Source organism: Helianthus annuus, chromosome 7 (genome assembly GCF_002127325.2).
Source record: "Helianthus annuus cultivar XRQ/B chromosome 7, HanXRQr2.0-SUNRISE, whole genome shotgun sequence".
In the NCBI taxonomy this organism is placed as follows: Eukaryota; Viridiplantae; Streptophyta; class Magnoliopsida; order Asterales; family Asteraceae; genus Helianthus; species Helianthus annuus.
Window position 1 is genome coordinate 22130745 of NC_035439.2, and position 26043 is coordinate 22156787.

The 26043-nt window shown below is 39.1% G+C and overlaps 1 non-coding gene across 1 annotated transcript; it reads right to left on the reverse strand.

The window, feature by feature from the left end:
- Positions 1-13536: 13536 nt before the first annotated feature.
- LOC118480623 lies at positions 13537-13643 on the reverse strand. Its single transcript, XR_004863603.1, has one exon. It is a non-coding gene; the product is annotated as a small nucleolar RNA R71 (small nucleolar RNA).
- Between the last annotated feature and the right edge of the window lie 12400 nt (positions 13644-26043).

Genomic DNA, 26043 nt, shown 5'->3' on the forward strand with positions numbered 1-26043 from the left:
GAAACTTCTGAACAATCTGTTTCGCTCAGTGCCGCGCCCCGATGATTCTGCCATCGGTTGGGGTGTGACATGCAAAATCATATAACATTACATGTGATTACAAAAAAAAGGTAATATGTTTAAGATGTTTTATGATGTGCGAATTCATGATTTTACACATGCGATTTCATAAAAAGTTAATAATCTTTGAAATTTCTTATAGTTTGCGAATTCATGCTTTTACACATGTGATTTCAAAAAAAGTTAATTATCTTTGAGATTTCTTAAAGTTTGCGAATTCGTTTTCGAATCAAACGCGAATTTGAATAAAATGCTGCTAATACTTTCAAATTACTTTGTCCTAAAAAATGCAAAAAAAAAACACGAATTAATAACTAAAATAAATAAAAATTAACTATTTTATATAAAAAAAACTTAATTTATTACCAATGTGACAGTAATTTGACATGTAATGATGAATTTTACAATAAATACCACTGAACTTACCACCCTACCTACATAATAAATTTACTATTTTAATATAAAATACCCAAGTAACTACCTTCCATATTAAGACATAGAATACAAAAACACACACAACACACCCACAAAAATGGCATCTGAAGATTCAGAAAAAATAAAAAACATTGCAATAAAAGAGCTATTGTCAACTCGCACGTTGACAGAAATAAGCACCGATGTCACCTCTTCTTATTTGATTCTTGATGTGCAGGGGAAAATTCTTGAAGAAATCAAGAAAAATCAAGAGATGTGGGAGAGACTACTTGAAGAACCACCATCAAACTTCAGAGACGCAGCTTTGAATCACATAAAGGAGCAATCTCGAGCTGATGACTTAGCCTTCTCTTTCCTGAAAGATGCTCTAAACACTGTGAAGGAGAAGATGGAGTTCAGCTCTGCTGAACGTGACAAAATCTTTGCTTCAAGTAACTAAATTTCTGTTTAATCGTTTTATGGTTGTAGCTGTGTTAGACAATAACAACTATTTTATATTTTGGGTACATGTTTTGAACACATCTTATGCTTGATTATAATATAAAATCGCATGAATGATTTAGACATCTTTGTCACAAAAAAAAAAAAAAACAAGATAACTCAAAATCGCATGTACTAAAAGTGAAATTGCATGTAAAACTAATTATAAACTGATGCATATAAAATTGCATGTTTATATACTAAAATCGCATGAAAAAACGATATAAACAGATGAATATAAAAGCGCATGTGTTTCGTATAAAATCGCATTTACATTTAAAAAAAAATTAATCTTCCTCATCATCTTCAGAAACCTCCTCCCACTAATCTTCTTCTTCAGTTCCATCATCACTACTGTAATCTTCAAACTCATCTTTCTCTTCATCGTCTTCGACCTCGTTGTCTTTGTCTCTGGGATCTTTTTCAATCTGGACGCGCTTCATCTTCTTCTTTTGCTGTTTGCCTTGTTGTTTGCCTTTCAGTATCTCACAAGTCCGAATATCATGACCTTTTTCATTGCATACACTACATGCCCTTGACCTTTTTCCTTTGCGGCTGATCATTAGTTCCTTCTTGGATTTAATCCTTTTATGCCAGCCACGACCTTTGTTTCTTATAACAGCCGACACACGGACAGTAGGAGGAGCATTAGTTACTGGTTGTTGATAACCAATCAACTTGGAAAATCGGTCAAATTTTGGATCAAGTTGCTTGGTTATACGACTCTGATCAACTCTCTCTTTAAGCTGCATCATTTGATCCCTCACTAAAATAAGTTAATCAAGGTCGGAAATCAAATTGCTAACCAAATACTCCCCTGTGTGGATGATTTCACGAGCAATCCGTTTAGCCTTGTGTTGCACATCCTTGTCATCCACCCTTAAATTGTACTTCACATTTAATTCATTTGGCACCATATCCTTTGTCCATCTCTTCATAACATATTTGTTTGGTATTTCTTTAACACCAAACATCTTGAAAAGAAAATAGATGTGTTTACATAGCAGCCCATACTGCTCAAAATGCAAACAACTACACTTGTTACATCATTTTCAAGATTCTTGAACCACACCTAAGAAAACCAAAAGGAAAAATATATATTAAAAACTAAAATCGCATGTGTAAATTAACAATTTCGCATGTCTAAAAATCATTTAATTGTATAAATTTAAAATCGCATACGTACATCAAAATCACATATTGCAAAATCATGTTCTGAAATTTAAATTCACATATAGGTTTTCAAAATCGCATCTTTGAACTATATATAATACCTCTAATAAACCATCTCCATGGGCTTTAAAGTCTTTCAACAATATCCTGATCTGTGGACCCTCGATTTTGGTGTCCATCGGCAGACATTCGGAAATTGTTCCATGAATCTCTATTTGCTGATCAAAGAATATAGACCTGGTGTATATGTTAGCAGCATCTTTTTCCAAAGTAGTTTCGCTCCAATCAACAGGCTCAATATATCTTGAAATATGATTATTCTTTCTATGATTGAACCTTTGGATATCCATTGCACCGTCAAAATGATTCATAAACTCTACAAGAGTGAGTTGTGAATTTGACACCTAGCAAAAAAAATGATTCTCGCTCTCTGATTTCGAAGTTGTTCTCATGAGACCAGACATGGGCTCATGCCGGTAAAAGCCGGAATCCACATGTTTCTCATCGAAAACATATCAACAATCCATTTGTTTTCAGTGAGACCAAACTCAATCATCACCAACTTCCACTGTCTCTCGAACTCTCCATTCTCAATGGAATCAGTCGATACAATGTCGCACATCCTCCTTTTAAACTCATCGTTATTGCACAACTCGTGTCCAATCTATACCGATAAATGCTTTTTTGTAACATCCTAAAAATATAAAACTTTATAATATAATTATAAAACGTTGAATAAACAAGAACAAAATAACTAGGAATAGATAACCCAGTTAGATACGAGTCTTGTGATATCAAATAAATGGATGGAAAACTCCTAACATAAAGAAAACAATGATTGAGGGACTAAAATGGTTAAACTTGAAACTTGGGATGTTAAAACAAAAGAAATTACACCAAACACACACAAAAGTCTGTGTCTGGTCGATCTCTACACAGGGGCGACATAAGGGTTTGCCCCACAACCCTAATCCAATCAATTTCCATCAAATTGAAGCCCCTAATCAGTCTAAAATCAAGTTTCAAGCACGAATTAGTGATCACCTCGCTGAAAGGATCACAAGGTATGCGAAATTCTAGTATTTTGATTCATCTCAAGTTCTAGGTTAATTATGAAAAATCGAAATTGTGCTTGATTGTGTCTTGCATGAATGTAATTAGAAGAGATATGGTGTCTAGGGATAAACCCTAGGTGAAATCTTGTTAAAAGATTGCATGATAATTATAGAATTCATAACCACCATTGTAGGTGATTAATGAGCTTGAAGAAAACTTGATAAACCCTAGAATTATGATCTTGTTCTAGCATAATCTGAATTTAAGAGTAATTTCAGAAATATTGATGTTAAGACATGTGTAGAATTGTCTAATTAAATTAATTTGGATGATAATTACAAGTCATGAACTTGGTTTTGATGATATAAAAATCGAAGCCGCTAGGCGTTTGATGAAACGCCTAAGTGAGGATTAAAATGTTAAAAGTTGGGTAAAAACGCAGATTTGACTATTATAGAGAATTATGCGTTAAAGCTTATGAAAGGGTTCTAAACTTATTGTGAATTGAACTCTTTAGGCAAAGAAACCGGACCGTCAAGCGGACACGCCGGAGGAGATACGCATTTGAAGGGTGTGCTCTAAAGGTACGTGACTTTAGTTCCGTCACATTACGTATACATGTTTTGTAAATAGGCTACAAATGGTGTTATAGTGTAATATACGCATTTGATATGTCATGGAAGTGGCGAAGCCCACTCGACAATCAAACGAGTCAATATAATGGTTAGCAATAGTTTGGCTTGTCAACAAAGTGGTGGATATCACTTGACAACCAAACGGGTCAAAACTATGTTTTTGAAATAATCTAGTGTAAAGAGACTTGAGAGTCTCATATTTTGTTAGTGTTGTAGTGTAACATACATGTTTGACATGTCATTGAAGTGGCGAATCTCACTCGACAATCAAACGGGTCAATATAATGGTTAGTAATAGTTTGGCTTGTCACTAAAGTGGTGGATATCACTTGACAACCAAACGAGTCAAAACTATACCTTGAAATAATCAAGTGTAAAGAGACTTGAGAGTCTCATATTGCGTTAGCATTGGATAATAATACGTCAATGAGTTGGTTATGTTGTTTAAGGTTTACGAATCCGAGATATCGGATCAGGCGATAGAAGTCAATTGTAATTATCGCTTGAAGCGGTTTGCTTGAATTTAGAGAAACAAGCATGATATCCTAATGGGAGCGTAAATCCATGGAATGGCGTAAATACGCCAAGATTTATAAGCCCGGGGAATTGGGTAATTACATCTAAAAGGTTTTAGAATGAGAAATTGGTAATAGGCACATATAGCTAATGGGTCGAATAATTGAAACAAGGATTTTGTAACCGTTGTTCGTAATTCGGTTTTTATAATATGAAATTTACATGGTTGGTTCCGTAATTTTATTACAGACTCATAGGAAAAAGAATCACTTAAAATGGATAACCGAGTAAAAAGTTATGAGGATTTAAAGTTGGACTTAGTGAATTTCCAGAGCTGGGAAAAATGCAGGTCCAGAAACTGGACCTGCTGGAAAACGCACTCCCCCGCGCCACGCGAGGGGAGCATAAGGCACTGGCGCGACATGCGGGGCCACCCGCGCCATGTGAAGGTCCTTCGTGACACGCGACAGGACGAAAATTGGAATTTTATTTTATTTTTGACGATTCGATACCAGAACTTGTTTATATGCATTATATTTATGTCAAGACTAACTTTCTAAGTGGTTTTGACTCTAGGTAAAGATGGGGTCTTTCTGGATGGTGATCAAGCAAGTTATCAAGAACCGAACACGAATTTTTGAAGCTTCCACGTCAACTTAACTTTGTCTAGACAATGTTTTTGATGTAAATGATTTGCTAATCATGTTACGAATGTTTAAACTAGTCGGTAGTTGACTAGTAGGTGTTACTTTAAAACTTTGATTTTGTACTATGTTAAACTAAGGTACTTTATATATATAATTAAGTATATTTTATTATATAAAATTGGTAATTAAACGGTTGTTACAAGTTGGTAATCAGAGCTCAAGGTTGTTAACAAAGTGTGTTCGGTTCAAGCATCCGGTAAGAGTTAATTGTTCTAAGTAGAGTTATTAAGTATAAAAAGGGAAAGATGAATAGGCATGCATGGGAGGAGCGTGTTAACACACTCAAACCCGGAAAGTGCATTAAATAAGAGCGGTGAAAACAATTTATGAACTTGAATAAACCGAAGTAAATAAACCATATGCTATGGATGAAATGTTTAACGATCGATGTAAACATTTCAGTTTAAAGATGACGGATAGAGATAAAGATGATGCGGTGCCAAGGGACACCGAGCAAATGAGAGAAGCGATTGTTGAGGAGGTAGGAAAGGCAATCGAAAACAATTTGTCGGGTTTCATCGATAAAATCCAAAACACGGTATTATTAGTGGTGGATGAGAGAATCAAGAAATTGGAGGATAATACCAATTTAGCAAAGGAAAAGTCGGGAGGACGAAAGCCTTGTTCATATAAAGAATTTATGGCGTGCAAACCGCCAATTTACAATGGGGAGGTTGACCCGATAGTATGCCAACGGTGGCTAAGCGATATGGATGGAGTGTTTGAAAGGACCCATTGTGACGCAGATGACTACGTAGCCTATGGCACGGGTCAGTTAAGGGGTCAGGCGAAAGACTGGTGGATAACAAGAAGAAGGAAACTGGAAGTGAAGCGGCTAAGGCTATGACATGGGATGAGTTTAAGACACCGTTTCTTAAACATCATAGTCCCAAGGCAGTCATTAACAAAATCAAGGAAGAATTCATGCAGCTTCGACACAAGGGTGAATCTATCGATAAAATCACGGGAATATTCATGGATGAAATGAAGTTTTGTGATGAACTGATAACAAACGAAGAGCAGAAAATATATTATTACTATAATATGTTGAGCTCCGAGTATAGGGAGTTTATGACTCCTTCAAAGTATGAGACCCTCACCGAGATTATAAACGTTGCTCGGGAACGGGAGATAGAGTTGAAGAAACAGATTGAAAGAGGTGAAAGAAGGGCGCAGGTAGTTAATCCAAGCCCGACGAAAAAGGCGCACACGACCGAATCATCGAAGAAACAAGAGGGAAAAAGCGGGTCACCAAACTGCAGGGTATGCGGGAAAGGGCACAAGGGTGAGTGCCGGTTTAAGGACAAACCGTGTCCTATCTGTGGGAAAACAGGGCACACGGCTGCGTTGTGCCCGGGGAAAGTGTCGGTATGTTATAAATGTTACCAGCCGGGTCACAAGAAGTCTGAGTGCCCGGAGTTGATTGGAAAGAAAGAAGGCAAGGATACACATACTGAGACACCAAAAGCAAAAGCTAGATCTTTCCAATTAACAGCAACAGAGGCGAAAAGGGAACCTGATGTGGTTTCAGGTATATTTGCTATAAACTCAATTCCCGCACATGTGTTATTTGATATGGGTGCGAATAAATCCTTTATTTCGCATGGATTTATTCGACATCCTCCCTTTGTACTAACAAAATTACCTATGCCATTAGAGGTAGAAATAGGTGACAACAAAAGTTTCATTGTGTGTGATGTATGCCAAGATTGTAAGATAGATATTGGTGGTGAAGAATATTCAATAGATTTGATCCCGATGTCGGTGGGAGAATTTCAAGTGGTTGTCGGGATGGATTGGTTATCCCGACATCACGCGAAAGTGGTGTGTTTCCGCAAGGAGATAAAATTGACATCTCCAAGTGGAAAACACGTTACCATTTATGGCGAAAAAGGGGGTAATCCTGTTATGTGCACAATACTAATGGCTCACAAACTCATGAGGCGTGGGTTTAGAGCATTCATGATATATGCAAACAAACCGGATAAAGAAACGCCAAAGATTGAAGATGTACCGGTCGTACGTGATTACACCGATGTATTTTCGGAAGATTTACCGGGACTACCGCCGGAACGGGAGGTAGAGTTCAGAATTGAATTGATTCCGGGCGCGAAACCTGTGGCCATGGCGCCGTATCGGCTCGCACCATCAGAATTGCAAGAGTTGATGACCCAAATTCAAGACATGCTTGACAAGGGGTTTATTAGGCCAAGTGTGTCTCCATGGGGTGCACCGGTGCTGTTCGTGAAAAAGAAGGATGGGAGCATGCGCATGTGTATCGATTACCGGGAGTTGAACAAACTCACGGTGAAAAATCGGTATCCGCTTACAAGAATTGACGACCTATTTGACCAATTGCAAGGCGCAAGTTGGTTCTCCAAGATTGACCTTAGATCGGGGTATCATCAATTGAAAGTCAATGAGGAGGATATACCAAAAATGGCATTCCGTACACGGTACAGGCATTACGAGTTTCTCGTAATGTCCTTCGGATTAACAAATGCGCCCGTGGCTTTCATGGATCTCATGAACCGGGTTTACAAGACGATGCTGGATAAGTCGGTAATAGTATTCATTGATGACATTTTGGTATATTCAAAGGATGAGGCAGAACACACCGGTCATTTAAGTGAAGTATTGGAGACGCTCAGAAAAGAGAAATTGTATGCAAAGTTTTCAAAATGTGCCTTCTGGTTACGAGAGGTGCAGTTCCTGGGGCACGTCATTAGTGCAAATGGGGTGTTAGTAGATCCGTAAAAAATAGAAGCAGTGGCAAGATGGAATCCCCCAAAGAACCCTTCGGAGATCAGAAGCTTCCTGGGGATTGCGGGTTATTATCGGAGATTCATACAGGATTTCTCCAAAATTGTTATGCCGTTAACCAAACTAACCCGTAAGGACGAAAAGTTTATTTGGGGCGAGGATCAAGAAAAGGCGTTCCAAACGCTTAAGGAAAAACGATTGATGATATGGTAGTTTACTCGGATGCATCGCATTCGGGGCTTGGCTGCGTTTTGATGCAACGAGGCAAGGTTATAGCCTATGCCTCGAGGCAGCTAAAGACTCATGAAAAGAAATATCCTACACACGACCTCGAGTTGGCAGCTGTAGTGTTTGCCTTAAAGATATGGAGGCATTATTTGTATGAGGTAAAATGCACTATCTTTGCCGACCATAAAAGCTTGAAATATTTCTTCGATCAAAAGGAATTAAACATGAGACAGAGGCGGTGGTTAGAAACTGTCAAGGATTTTGATTGTGATATACATTACCACCCGGGAAAGGCTAACGTGGTGGCTGATGCGTTGAGCCGAAAGACAGATTATACGCCTATTCGAGTGCGATCGATGCAACTAATTATGACATCGGGTTTGCTAGAGCAAATCCGGAAATCTCAAACTGAAGCAATGAAGGAAGAAAATGTGAAAAAGGAAAGAATAGTTGGCCAGTTAAATGACTTGGCGGATGGTAACCAAGGATTGAAAACTCGATTTGGGAGGATTTGGGTTCCAAATTCATGTGGAGCCAAGGCGCTCCTACTTGACGAGGCCCATAAATCTCGTTATTCGATCCATCCGGGGGCAACCAAGATGTATAATGATTTAAAACAAAACTATTGGTGGCCTGGAATGAAAAGAGATGTTGTGAAATATGTGGAGAAGTGTTTGACTTGTTTGCAAGTCAAAGCAGAGCACCAGAAGCCATACGGCAAATTGCAACCATTGGACATCCCAGTTTGGAAATGGGAACAAATTACAATGGATTTGCTGACCAAACTGCCCAAAACCAACCGTGGGTTTGATGCTATATGGGTAGTCGTGGATAGATTAACGAAAAGTGCTCACTTCATTCCGATTCGTGAGACTTATACATCCAAGAAGATGTCAGAGGTATACACCAATGAAATCGTGGCACGTCATGGAGTACCGATATCCATTATGTCTGATAAAGATACTCGGTTTACTTCAAACTTTTGGCGTGAATTCCAAGAACAAATGGGAACTAAACTGTTCATTAGCACTGCTTACCATCCACAAACGGATGGGCAAAGTGAAAGAACAATTCAAACATTGGAGGATATGTTGCGGGGTTGCATTATCGACTTCGGAGGTAGCTGGGATGTCTATCTACCCTTGGTCGAATTTTCATATAACAATAGTTATAACGCGAGCATAGGAATGGCCCCGTATGAGATGCTATATGGTAGAAAGTGCCGAACCTCGATGTGTTGGGGAGAAGTGGGTCCACTTGAACTAGCACATACTGATATAATCCGAACTACTAATGAGAAAATCGACTTGGTCCGAACTCACTTAAAAGCAGCTCAGGATCGACAAAAGTCGTATGCGGATAAATGACGGAGGCCGATTGAATTTCAAGTGGGCGATAAGGTGATGTTGAAAGTATCACCATTGAAAGGAATAATTTGGTTTAGAAAAAGAGGAAAGTTGAGCCCAAGATTTATTGGGCCATTCAGAATCATCAAACGGGTTGGTAAGGTAGCATACCGTCTCGAACTGCCCGAGTAGTTGAGTGGGATACATAGCACATTCCACGTGTCACATCTCCGAAAATGTCTAGCCGAAGAAACTGCTCATATCCACTACGATGACATCGAGGTGGATAACAGTCTCAACTATGCAGTAAAGCCAATTGCGATTTTAGATCGTAAAGTGAAGAGTTTGAGAAACAAAAAGATCGACCAAGTAAAAGTCAAATGGGAGCATAGGAAAGGCTCGGATACCACATGGGAGTCCGAGGAAGAGATGAGACGCCTCTATCCTACTCTTTTTGGTACGTATTCTGGTTTCGAGGACGAAACCCCTTTTTAGGGGGGTGGACTTGTAACATCCTGAAAATATTAAACTTTATAATATAATTAAAAAACGTTGAATAAACAAGAACAAACTAAATAGGAATAGATAACCCAGTTAGATACGAGTCTTGTGATATCAAATAAATGGATGGAAAACTCTTAATCATAAAGAAAACAATGATTGAGGGACTAAAACGGTTAAACTTGAAACTTGGGATGTTAAAACAAAAGAAATTACACCAAACATACACAAAAGTGTGTGTCTGGTCGATCTCTACACAGGGGCGATGATGTGTGTTAGGTGTAATATAATTTAGGTATATATTTTAAGCCCTTTTTACACTTTTTAGCCAAGTTTTAAATTTATAAAACACGATATTTACTAACACTAAACACACATATGGGCAAGTGCACCCATCGTGGACGTAGTATAGTGTTGGTAAGATACCGAGGTCGTCCAAGGACACAAGAGCTTTTAGTACCGGTTTATCCTCAACGTCTAATCAAATCAAAATGTTAGAAAAAGGTTTTAAACTAAGAAAATAAAACTAACTAAAGTGCTGAAAAATAAAATAAAAATAAAAACAGATAGACAAGATGAATCACTTGGATCCGACTCGTGTGTAGTGTAACCTTTGATTATTTTCGCACTTTTGCACTTGTTTAAGAGATTATCTTAGTTATTGTAGTAGGCCCCTCTTTTGAAGGCGACGTTACCCTCAACCCAGTAGTTTGAGTCAGCAAGGATACAATCCTAAAGGGTCGGATTATTGAAAGATAATGAATTAAGTTATTAATGCATAATGTGGTAGGCCCCTCTTTTGAAGGCGACGTTACCCTCAACTAAGTAGTCTGAGTCAGCAGGGATACAGTCCTAAGTAGCTGGGTTAAAGTTTTAAAAGTAGTTTAACTTATGAGGGGATCAAAGAGTTTGGACCCCGCTATCCAATACCTTTGGGTACTGAAGGAGGTCCTACTAAATTTGACCCAGGTCCTTTGCAGGATCTATACACTGAACAATGGCAAGACTGTTACCAAACCGTTCCCTTAACCCCCGACTAGGTAGCCAACATACCTCCATATAGACCGTGGAGATATGAATGGTGAAAATCTTTTATTTTATATATACAGTAAAATAATGCTAAGACACCACGGACAAACGATAAGGAAGAATCACCTTCAACATAAGAAACTAGTAATTAAAGTCATTAATACAAAACCAATTAAAAAGTGCAAAAGATTAAAAATAAAAAGTATTACACTAAACACTTGTCTTCACCAAGTGATGTAAGAGACTTAGGCAAACATGGCCTTTGATTGTCAAGAACTCTTACGACCAATCTTGGATCCCGAGACGACTCACACACTCTATGATGGACAATGGATGATGGTGGTGGTTGATGGTGTTGTGATGGTGGTGGGTGGTGGGTGAAGTGTGAGAGAGGTGGTGTGCCAAGGGATGAGTTGCAAGAGCTCCAAACACTCCTATTTATAGGCTGAACAGAAGCTCGGGCACGGCCCCGTGTCCGCTGGGCACGGCCGCGTGTCCATCTGACTCTTTCTCTTCATTAATTGTAATTCGCAATTACAATAAATGCGCCTGCAGGAAGTTGACCATGCCCCCGTGTCCGCTGGGCACGACCCCGTGGTGGGCAACATAAGCTTCTATGAGTTTTTCTTTTCTGCTGGCACTTGGGCACGGCCCCGTGTCCGCTGAGCACGGGGCGTGTTCAGTCTTCTGTCTTCTTTGTTTTGCTTGGTGATGTGTGTAAAATGCAACATATAAATTACATCAAATAAGGCATAAAACTAACCCTTTTTGAGTACTAATGTTGGAAAAAGAGTGTTTTTGTCTTCCTTTTGTATTTTCAGGATGAAATGAGCTCAAATTCACAAAAGAAGCAAAAAGACAGCTAATTCTAACATAAATACAAGAAAAGGGACAAAAGTGGATTGCCCGAACCCTCAACGGCATCCTTTCAAGCAGAGAAGAGAAAACAGAAGACTGAACACGCCCTGTGCTCAGCCAGCACGGGGCCGTGCCCGAGAAGCAGCAGAAAAGACAAACCTATAGAAGCTTCTATTGCCCACCACGGGGCCGTGTCCAGTGAGCACGGGGGCGTGGCGAAAGTACAGCAGGCGCATTAATTGTAATTGCGAATTACAATTAATGAAGAGAGAGAGTGTCAGACGGGCACGGGGGCGTGTCCAGCGGAGGGTAACGTCACCGCCAAAAGCGGGGCCTACCACAATTTGCATTAATAACTTAATTCATTATCTTCCAATAATCCAACCCTTTAGGATTGTATCCTTGCTGACTCAAACTACTGGGTTGAGGGTAACGTCGCCTTCAAAAGAGGGGCCTACTACAATAATTAAGATAATCTCTTAAACAAGTGCAAAAGTGCGAAAATAATCAAAGGTTATACCAATACACGAGTCGGATCCAAGTGATTCATCTTGTCTATCTGTTTTTATTTTATTTTTATTTTTCAGCACTTAGTTAGTTTTTATTTTCTTAGTTTAAAAATCTTTTCTAACTTTTTGATTTGATTAGACGTTGAGGATAAACCGGTACTAAAAGCTCTTGTGTCCTTGGACGACCTCGGTATCTTACCAACACTACACTACGTCCACGATGGGTGCACTTGCCCATATGTGTGTTTAGTTTTAGTAAATATCGTGTTTTATAAATTTAAAACTTGGCTAAAGGTGTATAAAGGGCTTAAATATACATTAAAAATATATAACACCTCGCACACATCAAGTTTTTGGCGCCGTTGCCGGGGACACAAGGATTTTAAGAAAGTTAGGAATCAACGGCCTAATCATATTTTTATTTTTCTTTTTAATTTTTAGAATTTTCTTAGTTTTTCAGCTTCTGCAGAGCTCAGCACGGGCCGTGCCTGGTCGGACACGGGCCGTGCCCAGCATCGTTACTGGCAGTTTTTAGTTTTTCAAGTTACAGAAGGCTGAACACGGGGCCGTGTCGGTGCAACACGGGGTCGTGTCCAACTTTCCAGTAACTGGGATCTGGAAAACAATTATTGTAACTCCGACCATGGGCCGTGCTCGCTGAGCACGGGGCCGTGGTGAACCTTCTGACCAGCATTCTTTTCTGTTTTTATTACAGGACTTGGAACCAGACGCCAATCCTACATAGTGTATGAGCTCCAGTTCTAATAAGGACATAAAAGAACCTCTAGAAGAACCCGAACGCTTTCTCAGAAAACGATTAAAAGCTAAAAACCAAGAGAAAGTTTCGGGTGATCCACCTCCAATGGCGGACCAACGTACCCTCATGGATTATCTACGACCCACCGTAGGTAACCTAGGCGCCGCTATCAATGCACCGAACGTTGAAGCTAATAACTTCGAACTTCGGCCGCATTTGATACAAATGCTCCAAAACTCCGCAACCTTCCATAGGCTTGCAGACGAGGATCCCCATCTACATATTACTAATTTCTTAGAAATATGTGATATCTTTCGGATCAATGGAGCATCAAATAACGCCATCCGCCTCCGAATGTTTCCTTTTTCACTAAAAGACCGAGCAAAAGCTTGGCTCAACGCCCTCCCAGCTGGATCGGTAAACACCTGGGATGAACTAGCCCAAAAATTTCTATATAAGTATTTCCCTCCCGCAAAAACGGCTAAATTAATGACTGAAATTAATACATATTCACAAGAGGACGGGGAATCCTTATATGAAACTTGGGAAAGGTTCAAGGAGCTATTACGCAAGTGTCCACATCATGGCCTTGCGATATGGCAACAAGTATCCACTTTCTATAATGGACTGTTGCCCCACACAAGGCAGACACCTGATTCTAGCTCCGGGGGACTTTTAGGTAATCGCCGCCCACATGAAATATATAACCAAATTGAGGAAATTGCTCAAACCAATTTTCAATGGCACACTCCCCAAGGCAATAAATCTATTGCCCCGGGCGCCCATAAGGTTGATGAAAGCACTTCTTTACAAGCCCAAATCAAGGCCCTTTCTTCAAAAATAAAAAAATTAGAAATGACAAAAACAGTCTCGGTTATGGCTTGTGAAGGGTGTGGTGGGCCACATGAAAATTGGAGTTGTATGAAAGAAACAGAGGATCAGCAAGAATCGGTAAGCTACATTGATAATAGACCTAGGCCGTCGGGTCCTCCAACGGGCACTTACAACCAAGGATGGCGAAACCACCCAAACCTTGGTTGGAGAGAACCCAGCAATAGTAGTAACCAACAAACCCAACGAACAAACTTTCAACAACCAAGGAATGAGTCACAAAATTTCACTCAACAACAAAGTGGACGAGAAAGGCTTGAAGATACTGTATCTCGCCTCATCTCCGACACTGAAAAGAAAAACTTAGAAAGATTTCTACAATTAGAATCAAATTTTAGAAATCAACAAGCTAGTATTCAAAACATAGAAAAACAATTAAATCAAATAGCTCAAAATTTTGCCGAGAGACCACAAGGTGCATTACCCAGCAATACCGAAACAAACCCAAAAGCGCAAGTTCATCTCATCACGCTACGAAACCGCACCGTGGGGCCTGCAGAAGCACCACCGCCGACAGAAGAAACGGTACCCCCGCCTCTGCAGGAGAAGAACTCCCCTCCGTCACCAGAGCCTACCAAGGCTCCTCGAGTCCCGTACCCCGGTAGGTTAGTTCGTCAAAAGACCAATGAGCAATTCGCAAAGTTCAAAAGTCTATTAAAACAATTGCATGTCAATATTCCTTTTATTGATGTCCTAACCCAAATGCCCAAATACTCTAAATTCATGAGGGACTTCCTCACTCATAAAAAGAAAATTGAAACTTTGCAATTAGTTAACTTAGGCGAAGAGTGCTCTGCCCTCGTACTCAATAAACTTCCCCAAAAGAAAATCGATCCCGGAAGCTTCACAATTCCCTGCTCCATCGGGGAGTCCCCCGTTCATAATGCACTAGCCGACCTTGGGGCTAGCATTAACCTCATGCCCTCATCAATGTTTAAAAGACTCGGCCTAGGAACAACGAGTCCTACAAAAATGAGCATACAGCTTGCTGATCGATCCGTCAAATTCCCGCAAGGTGTCATCAAAAATGTCTTGGTAAAGGTAAGCAAATTCGTCTATCCAGCCGACTTTGTCATACTCGATATGGAGGAAGACACCGAGGTCCCCCTCATACTAGGGAGACCATTTCTTGCCACCGCACAAGTAGTGGTAGATATGAATGACGGAACACTCACCTTGAGGCACGGGGATAATGAAGTAAAATTCGGAGTTGGGAAGAGAATAGAAGACGACGACCCGGTCAACTACATGAAGGTTATTGATTCGAGTTTGGATGCTGCTCTCCGACGGTGTAACATGGGACGCCAAGCATCCCACTCAGAAAATATATAACCTCACATTGGGTCTAGCCAAGGACCCTTATAAACATGGCGCACCACGGAGGCATTCCGCGGAACTATCCTTAGTTTAGTTTAATCTTTTAGTTTTAATTTGCATGAATAAAACACACTCATGGTGGTAAAGGATGACAAAGGGAACGAGAAAAATGGCCCCATGCACAAGAACAAGGCAACCCGACACAAAATTCTCCATTACAGAAGGCTCAACAGGGGCCGTGCCCAACCAACACGGCCCCGTGCTGAACCCCCTGCAGAAAAATACCCAGTTCAGGTAACTGGACACGGGCCGTGTTCACCAGACACGCCCTCGTGTCCAGGCTTCTGTCTCATTTCTTTAATTTTTGTTACTGGCACCTGAACACGGGGCCGTGTCCGGTCCCCACGGGGCCGTGTCCAGACTGCCAGTAACATAAATCTTTGCTTTTTAACACCACATTACACATCCAATCAACCTAAAAATTTATTTTTGGGACACATTGAGGACAATGTGTAATTTAAGTGTGGGGGGGGGGGGGAAGCTAACACCTTGAAATTTTGCAAGTCCTAACAACAAGCCTTACACAAAACTCTATTGGAACCGCTAAACACCCCAAATTTTTTCAAAAATTTTCATTTTTTTTACTTGTCTAAAGTTTAAGTTAGGAATCCTAAGATTAATAAGGTTATATTTTTACAATTTTACAACCGAGAGCGTCGTGATAACAAGAACCAACATAAGAAAATTATGAAACGGCATAACAAGCTTAGTTAAAATTTGATTATATATGCTCGATCACATAAAAATCCATTCCCACAAAAGTGAGTTTTGAGCCTTTATTGAGCATACAAATTCACATCTTTAGACTAAATGCTCATTTTTCATTTCTTGTGTGAAATAGCCGCTTGGTTCTTACAACTCTAGAACTTGCCACGACGATTCATTCCCGGTCCTTACCAACTTAAACCCAAGTAAGTAAATGATGGAGGCATTAGGACTAACTTTTTTTCTTTCTACACCATTATTTTTCATTTTTTTTTACCACCTACCCAAAATCCCCCTAGTTAACCCCTTTGAGCCTAAACCTTTCATTTCTTTACCCTAAAACCCTTTTTACCCACGAAAAACCCTTTTTATTTTTTTTCACCCTTTATTTTAGTAACAAGCTCGGTTTTTCGTAAGCTCGGTTTTTTTTTGTGCTATCAAAAAAAAAAAAAAGAATGATGAAGTTAAAAACAAACAAAGCTATGAAAACAAAAGCTTGTTTGGAGAAATACTTCAAAATAAAAAGTCACTAAAAACAAAGTGTTTTACGAAAACCGACGCTTTTTACGCTTTTCGCCCTTTTACTAACCACTAACCCAACCACCCACCTTTAGCCCAAGCCTAACCCTTCACCCAAAAAGTCCTCTTGATATTTACAAAGGTATATAGTTAAAAAGGAGGAGGATTGATTGCTTGGCAAGCTTATGGTAGGAATAAGTTCCATGTCGCTCTCGAGTGATTCACTAAAAAAAATACACCTTCGGCCGAGTGTTGAGTGATTTCTCCCGTGAGGTATGTGAACTTGTATATAAATGAAATTTTAAAAAGGCATGCTAAGCCTAATAAGTAATTTCTCTTATGAAACGTTCTAAATAAATCATAACGAATAGGATTGTAAATAAATAAAAATAAAACCCAAAAAGATCTTGGATTCCCGACACTCTATGACAAGCCAAAAACCTTCTCTTCTACCCATTCCATTTGGGAGTGTAAGCCTCATATTTAAAGAGTTTTGCTTGAGGACAAGCAAAAGTTCAAGTGTGGGGGTATTTGATGTGTGTAAAATGCAACATATAAATTACATCAAATAAGGCATAAAACTAACCCTTTTTTAGTACTAATGTTGGAAAAAGAGTGTTTTTGTCTTCCTTTTGTATTTTCAGGATGAAATGAGCTCAAATTCACAAAAGAAGCAAAAAGACAGCTAATTCTAACATAAATACAAGAAAAGGGACAAAAGTGGATTGCCTGAACCCTCAACGGCATCCTTCCAAGCAAAGAAGAGAAAACAGAAGACTGAACACGCCCCGTGCTCAGCCAGCACGGGGCCGTGCCAAAGAAGCAGCAGAAAAGACAAACCTATAGAAGCTTCTATTGCCCACCTCGGGGCCGTGTCCAGTGAGCACGGGGGCGTGGCGAAACTACAGCAGGCGCATTAATTGTAATTGCGAATTACAATTAATGAAGAGAGAGAGTGTCAGACGGGCACGGGGGCGTATCCAGTAGACACGGGGCCGTGCCCAGCCTTCTGTTCAGCCTATAAATAGGAGTGCTTGGTTTCATTTCAACCCATTCCTTGGCACACCACCTCTCTCACACTTCATCCACCACCCACCACCACCATAACACCATCATCCACCACCATCATCCATTGTCCATCATAGAGTGTGTGAGTCGTCTCGGGATCCAAGATTGATCGTAAGAGTTCTTGACAATCAAAGGCCATGTTTGCCTAAGTCTCTTACATCACTTGGTGAAGACAAGTGTTTAGTATAATACTTTTTATTTTTAATCTTTTGCACTTTTTATTTGGTTTTGTATTAATGACTTTAATAATTAGTTGCTTATGTTGAAGGTGATCTTTCCTTATCGTTTGTCCGTGGTGTCTTGGCATTATTTTACTGTCTATATAAAATAAAAGATTTTCACCATTCATATCTCCACGGTATATATGGAGGTATGTTGGCTACCTGGTCGGGGGTTAAGGGAACGGTTTGGTAAGGGTCTTGCCCTTGTTCAGCGTTTAAAGGTCCTGCAAGGGACCTGGGTCAAATTTAGTAGGATCTCCTTCAATACCCATAGGTATTGGATGGCGGGGGTCCAAACTCTTTGATCCCCTCATAAGTTAACTACTATTAATACTATAACCCGGCTATTTAGGACTGTATCCTTGCTGACTCGGACTACTTAGCCGAGGGTAACGTCACCGCCAAAAGCGGGGCCTACCACAATTTGCATTAATAACTTAATTCATTATCTTCCAATAATCCAACCCTTTAGGATTGTATCCTTGCTGACTCAAACTACTGGGTTGAGGGTAACGTCGCCTTCAAAAGAGGGGCCTACTACAATAATTAAGATAATCTCTTAAACACGTGCAAAAGCGTGAAAATAATCAAAGGTTATACAAATACACGAGTCGAATCCAAGTGATTCATCTTGTCTATCTGTTTTTATTTTATTTTTATTTTTCAGCACTTAGCTAGTTTTTATTTTCTTAGTTTAAAAATCTTTTCTAACTTTTTGATTTGATTAGACGTTGAGGATAAACCGGTACTAAAAGCTCTTGTGTCCTTGGACGACCTCGGTATCTTACCAACACTATACTACGTCCACGATGGGTGCACTTGCCCATATGTGTGTTTAGTGTTAGTAAATATCGTGTTTTATAAATTTAAAACTTGGCTAAAGGTGTAAAAAGGGCTTAAATATACATTAAAAATATATAACACCTCGCACACATCACTTGGGAAGATGCTGTTGGGAGGTCGGGCATGCCACTTTTGTTCCTTTTCTTGTATTTATGTTAGATTTAGCTGTCTTTTTGCTTCTTTTGTTATTTTGAGCTCATTTAATCCTGAAAATACAAAAGGAAGACAAAAGCACACTTTTTCCAACATTAGTACTAAAAGGGTTAGTTTTGTGCCACAATTGATGTAATCTATATTTTGCATTTTGTGCACATCAAATACCCCCACACTTGAATCTTTGCTTGTCCTCAAGCAAAACTCTTTATAATGTGTCTTTATTCACTCCCAAATGGAATGGGTAGAAGAGAAGGTTTTTGGGCTTGTCATAGAGTGTCGGGATTTCCAAGATTATTTTAGGTTTTATTTTTATTTATTTACAATCCTATTCGTCATGATTTATTAAAAATGTTTCTTAAGATAAATTACTTATTAGGGCATAACATACCTCTTTTAAAATTCTATTTATATACAAGTTCACATACCTCACGGGGAATCACTCAACACTCGGCCGAAGGTGTATTTTTAGTGAATCACTCGAGAGCGGCATGGAACTTATTCCTACCATAAGCTTGCCAAGCAATCAATCCTCCTCCTTTTTAACTATATACCTTTGTAAATATCAAGAGGACTTTTTGGGTGAAGGGTTAGGCTTGGGCTAAAGGTGGGTGGTTGGGTTAGTGGTTAGTAAAAGGGTGAAAAGCGTAACAAACGTCGGTTTTTGAAAGACTTTTTATTTTTCATATTTTTATTTTATTTTATTTTGATGAACCAATTGTTTTAAACAAAGTTATTTTTGATGAACTTGTTTGTTTGTTTGGTTTCATCAAAATGTGTATATATATATATATATTTAAGGAAGAGTCATTAAAAAACCGAACGTTGTTACTAAAAGAAAGGGTTAAAAATAAAAAGGTTTAGGTGGGTAAAAAGGGTGATTGTTTTGCGTTAAGAAATGAAAAGGTTTAGGCTCAAAGGGGTTAACTAGGGGGATTTTGGGTAGGTGGTAAAAGAAATGAAAAATAATGGTGTAGAAAGAAAAAAGGGTTAGTCCTAATGCCTCCATCATTTACTTACTCGGGTTTAAGTTGGTAAGGACCGGGAATGTATTGTTGTGGCAAGTTCTAGAGTCGTACGAACCAAGCGGCTATTCACACAAGAAACGAAAAATGAGCATTTAGTGTAAATATATGTATTTGTATGCTCAATAAAGGCTCAAAACTCACTTTTGTGGGAATGGGTTTTTATGTGATCAAGTATATATAATCGAATTTTAACTAAGTTTGTCATGCCGTTTCATAATTTTCTTATGTTGGTTCTTTTTATCACGACGCTATCAGTTGTAAATTTGTAAAAATATAACCTTTTTAAAATTTTGAAATTCCCAACTTAAACTTAGACAAGTAAAAAAAATGAAAATTTTTGAAAAAAAATTGGGGTGATTAGCGGTTCCAATAGAGTTTTGTGTAAGACTTGTAATTAGGACTTGCAAAATTCAAGGTTTTAGCATCCCCCCCCCACACTTAAATTACACATTGTCCTCAATGTGTCCCAAAAGTAAGTTTTTCGGTTGATTAAAATGTGTAAAAGTGGGTTAAAAACAAGATTTTATGTTACTGGGTAGCTGAACACGGGGTGGTGTTGGCTGAGCACGACCCCATGTCCAGACTGCCAGTACCAAAACTAAACAGAAGGCTGGGCACGGGAGTGTGTTCAATGAGCACGGCCCCGTGTTCAGTTACCTGAACTGTGCATTTTCTGTACCAAAAGTAAACAGAAGGCTGGGCACGGGAGCGTGTTCAGTGAGCATGGCCCCGTGTCCAGTTACCTGAACTGTGCATTTTCTGTAGAACCTTGGGCACGGGGCGTGTTGGGTGAGCACGACCCCGTGCTGAACTTGCTGTAATGAAGAAAAATTGTCGGGAGGCTCTGTTTTTGTGCATGGGGTGTGGGTTCAAGCTTCCCTTAGTAACCTCCACCATTTCGAGTGTGTTTTATTCTTGAAAATTAAAAACTAAACTAGAAAACATAAAGGTTAATCTAAACTAAACTACGGATAGTTCCACGGAATGCCTCTGTGGTGCGCCACGTTTATAAGGGTCCTTGGCTAGACCCACCTTATCGGGTGGTTCTGGCTCATCTTCAATTAGGGGGTCGTCATTGCCGATTGGATATTTCATCGATCGTTCAAGATCGACACATCTTTTGCAGGCCCCTAATTGAATAGATAGATTGTCGTGCTTACGGTTTTTCAAAGCTTTGTGGATTTTTACAAAGGGTCGTCCCAACACTAGAGGAGCGTCATCGAGGATGACAAAGTCGGTTGGGATTACCATTTGATTTGTTTGGACCAAGACATCCTCAACTACACCGATTGATTTTATTATTTTCCGATTAGATAGAAAAATGGGTATTTGAAGTGGAGAAAAATCACTAATACTTAATTTTTCGAAAATGTAGTTTGGCATTATGTTAACACAAAGATCTTTATCAATTGTGACGTTACTAATAAATGAATTTTGAAAGTAACATGGAACCGATGTAATGTTAATTTCAAATGGGTCTTCTTTTATTAGCGAAGTTTGATCATTAGTTAACTTAACCCTTATCATTTCGTCAATTTTAGTGTTAGTGTTTAACTCTTTTAAAAACTTAGCATGAGTGGGTACTAAACAATGATTTTCGAAAGAAGGTGACAAGAGATTAATTTCTTCAAAATTAGACTCTTCTTGAATTTTAACGTTTTCGGACTCACCCTTTTCGTTGTTTAACTCATGTGTAAGTTCTTCACTTATTTGTTCTTCCACTTTTACCTCTTCAACTATCTTTTCTTTATTTAATTCTTCTCTTGCGCGGGACTCCTCTTCCCTTGCGCGAGATTCTTTTATGCAACGTTCGATAGTTTTAATGTGTTCTAATATCCTATCGGTCACTTCGGTGATAGAGAAAGGATCGGGATCCTCAAAGCTTGAATCCGGTTGTTCGATCCTTGGTTCCTCATAGTATTCATATGAAGTAGATGGTTCATACCATTGTTCTTCATTGTAAGTATATGATGGATAAGGGTCGTAATTTTGTTCTTCATAGTGCTCATATAAGGTGGGTTGTTCACACCATGGTTCCTCATAATAAGTGTATGAAGGTGGTGGTTCATATCTTGACTCCTCAAAGTATGAGTATGAAGGTTCATACCTTGGTTCATCAAAATATGAGTATGAGGAGGAAGGTTCATACCTTTGGTCTTCATAAGATGTGTATGAAGTCGATGGCTCGTACCTGGGCTCCTCATAATAGTTGTATGAAGTGGATGGTTGAAATAAGTTACAATATTGTACTGGGTGCGGGTTTCCATAATTAGTGCAATAGTCTCCCCTATAATCATCCTCCTCATAGGTGTAGTTGTAGCCTCCTGAGTATTGATCCATAAGAATCACTCAACAGACCACAACTGAGTCTCGGGACCAGAAAACAAGAATAAAGACGGAAACAGAGGCTGGACACGGCCCCGTGTTTGGGGAACACGGCCTCATGTTCAGGGTCTGTATCTGGGCGTTTTATTAAAGGTTACTGGTCTTTTTGAGCACGGGGGCGTGTTCAGTGAGCACGACTCCGTGTTCAGACTATGTATCTGGGTGTTTAATGAAAAAATATGCAGCACGGCCCCGTGTTCAGGCTACTGTAAATGCAAACTAAACTAAAATGCAGAAAAATGTGCGCGCGTTTTGAAAAAGTTTTGAAAAACAGATTAGGCCGTCGATTTTAAGCTTTCTTAAAATCCTTGTGTCCCCGGCAGCGGCGCCAAAAACTTGATGTGCGTTAGGTGTAATATAATTTAGGTATATATTTTAAGCCCTTTTTACACTTTTTAGCCAAGTTTTAAATTTATAAAACACGATATTTACTAACACTAAACACACATATGGGCAAGTGCACCCATCGTGGACGTAGTATAGTGTTGGTAAGATACCGAGGTCGTCCAAGGACACAAGAACTTTTAGTACCGGTTTATCCTCAACGTCTAATTAAATCAAAATGTTAGAAAAAGGTTTTAAACTAAGAAAATAAAACTAACTAAAATGCTGAAAAATAAATAAAAATAAAAACAGATAGACAAGATGAATCACTTGGATCCGACTCGTGTGTAGTGTAACCTTTGATTATTTTCGCACTTTTGCACTTGTTTAAGAGATTATCTTAGTTATTGTAGTAGGCCCCTCTTTTGAAGGCGATGTTACCCTTAACCCAGTAGTTTGAGTCAGCAAGGATACAATCCTAAAGGGTCGGATTATTGAAAGATAATGAATTAAGTTATTAATGCATAATGTGGTAGGCCCCTCTTTTGAAGGCAACGTTACCCTCAGCTAAGTAGTCTGAGTCAGCAGGGATACAGTCCTAAGTAGCTGGGTTAAAGTTTTAATAGTAGTTTAACTTATGAGGGGATCAAAGAGTTTGAACCCCCGCCATCCAATACCTTTGGGTATTGAAGGAGGTCCTACTAAATTTGACCCAGGTCCTTTGCAGGATCTATACACTGAACAATGGCAAGACTCTTACCAAACCGTTCCCTTAACCCCCGACCAGGTAGCCAACATACCTCCATATAGACCGTGGAGATATGAATGGTGAAAATCTTTTATTTTATATAGACAGTAAAATAATGCCAAGACACCACGGACAAACGATAAGGAAGAATCACCTTCAACATAAGAAACTAGTAATTAAAGTCATTAATACAAAACCAATTAAAAAGTGCAAAAGATTAAAAATAAAAAGTATTACACTAAACACTTGTCTTCACCAAGTGATGTAAGAGACTTAGGCAAACATGGCCTTTGATTGTCAAGAACTCTTACGATCAATCTTGGATCCCGAGACGACTCACACACTCTATGATGGACAATGGATGATGGTGGTGGATGATGGTGTTGTGATGGTGGTGGGTGGTGGGTGAAGTGTGAGAGAGGTGGTGTGCCAAGGGATGAGTTGCAAGAGCTCCAAACACTCCTATTTATAGGCTGAACAGAAGCTCGGGCACGGCCCCGTGTCCATCTGACTCTTTCTCTTCATTAATTGTAATTCGCAATTACAATAAATGCGCCTGCAGGAAGTTGACCACGCCCCTGTGTCCGCTGGGCACGGCCCCGTGGTGGGCAACAGAAGCTTCTATAAGTTTGTCTTTTCTGCTGGCACTTGGGCACGGCCCCGTGTCCGCTGAGCATGGGGCGTGTTCAGTCTTCTGTCTTCTTTGTTTTGCTTGGGAAGATGTTGTCGGGAGGTCGGGCATGCCACTTTTGCTCCTTTTCTTGTATTTATGTTAGATTTAGCTATCTTTTTGCTTCTTTTGTTATTTTGAGCTCATTTAATCCCGAAAATACAAAAGGAAGACAAAAGCACACTTTTTCCAACATTAGTACTAAAAAGGGTTAGTTTTGTGCCACAATTGATGTAATTTATATATTGCATTTTGTGCACATCAGGCGACATAAGGGTTTCCCCCACAACCGTAATCCAATCAATTTCCATCAAATTGAAGCCCTTAATCAGTCTAAAATCAAGTTTCAAGCACGAATTAGTGATCACCTCGCTGAAAGGATCACAAGGTATGCGAAATTCTAGTATTTTGATTCATCTCAAGTTCTAGGTTAATTATGAAAAATCGAAATTGAGCTTGATTGTTAAAAGATTGCATGATAATTATAGAGTTCATAACCACCATTGTAGGTTATTAATGAGCTTGAAGAAAACTTGATAAACCCTAGAATTATGATCTTGTTCTAGCATAATCTGAATTTAAGAGTAATTTCAGAAATATTGATGTTAAGACATGTGTAGAATTGTCTAATTGAAGTTAATTTGGATGATAATTTACAAGTCATGAACTTGGTTTTGATGATATAAAAATCTGACCCGCTAGGCGTTTGATGAAACGCCTAAGTGAGGATTAAAATGTTAAAAGTTGGGTAAAAACGCAGATTTGACTATTATAGAGAATTATGCGTTAAAGCTTATGAAAGGGTTCTAAACTTATTGTGAATTGAACTCTTTAGGCAAAGAATCCGGACCGTCAAGCGGACACGCCGGAGGAGATACGCGTTTGAAGGGTGTGCTCTAAAGGTACGTGACTTTAGTTCCGTCACATTACGCATACATGTTTGGTAAATAGGCTACAAATGGTGTTATAGTGTAATATACGCGTTTGATATGTCATGGAAGTGGCGAAGCTCACTTGACAATCAAACGGGTCAATATAATGGTTAGCAATAGTTTGGTTTGTCAACAAAGTGGTGGATATCACTTGACAACCAAACGGGTCAAAACTATGTTTTTGAAATAATCTAGTGTAAAGAGACTTGAGAGTCTCATATTTTGTTAGTGTTGTAGTGTAACATACGTGTTTGACATGTCATTGAAGTGGCGAAGCTCACTCGACAATCAAAAGGGTCAATATAATGGTTAGTAATAGTTTGGCTTGTCACTAAAGTGGTGGATATCACTTGACAACCAAACGAGTCAAAACTATACCTTGAAATAATCAAGTGTAAAGAGACTTGAGAGTCTCATATTGCGTTAGCATTGGATAATAATACGTCAATGAGTTGGTTATGTTGTTTAAGGTTTACGAATCCGAGATATCGGATCAGGCGATAGAAGTCAATTGTAATTATCGCTTGAAGCAGTTTGCTTGAATTTAGAGAAACAAGCATGATATCCTAATGGGAGCATAAAGCCATGGAATGGCGTAAATACGCCAAGATTTTTAAGCCCGGGGAATTGGGTAATTACATCTAAAAGGTTTTAGAATGAGAAATTGGTAATAGGCACATATGGCTAATGGGTCGAATAATTGAAACAAGGATTTTGTAACCGTTATTCGTAATTCGGTTTTTATAATATGACATTTACATGGTTGGCTCTGTAATTTTATTACAGACTCGTAGGAAAAAGAATCACTTAAAACGGATAACCGAGTAAAAAGTTATGAGGATCTAAAGTTGGACTTAGTGAATTTCCGGAGCTGGGAAAAATGCAGGTCCATATTGGAATTTTATTTTATTTTTGACGATTCGATACTAGAACTTGTTTATATGCATTATATTTATATCAAGACTAACTTTCTAAGTGGTTTTGACTCTAGGTAAAGATGGGGTCTTTCCGGATGGTGATCAAGCAAGTTATCAAGAATCGAACACAAATTTTTGAAGCTTCCGCGTCAACTTAACTTTGTCTAGACAATGTTTTTGATGTAAATGATTTGCTAATCATGTTACGA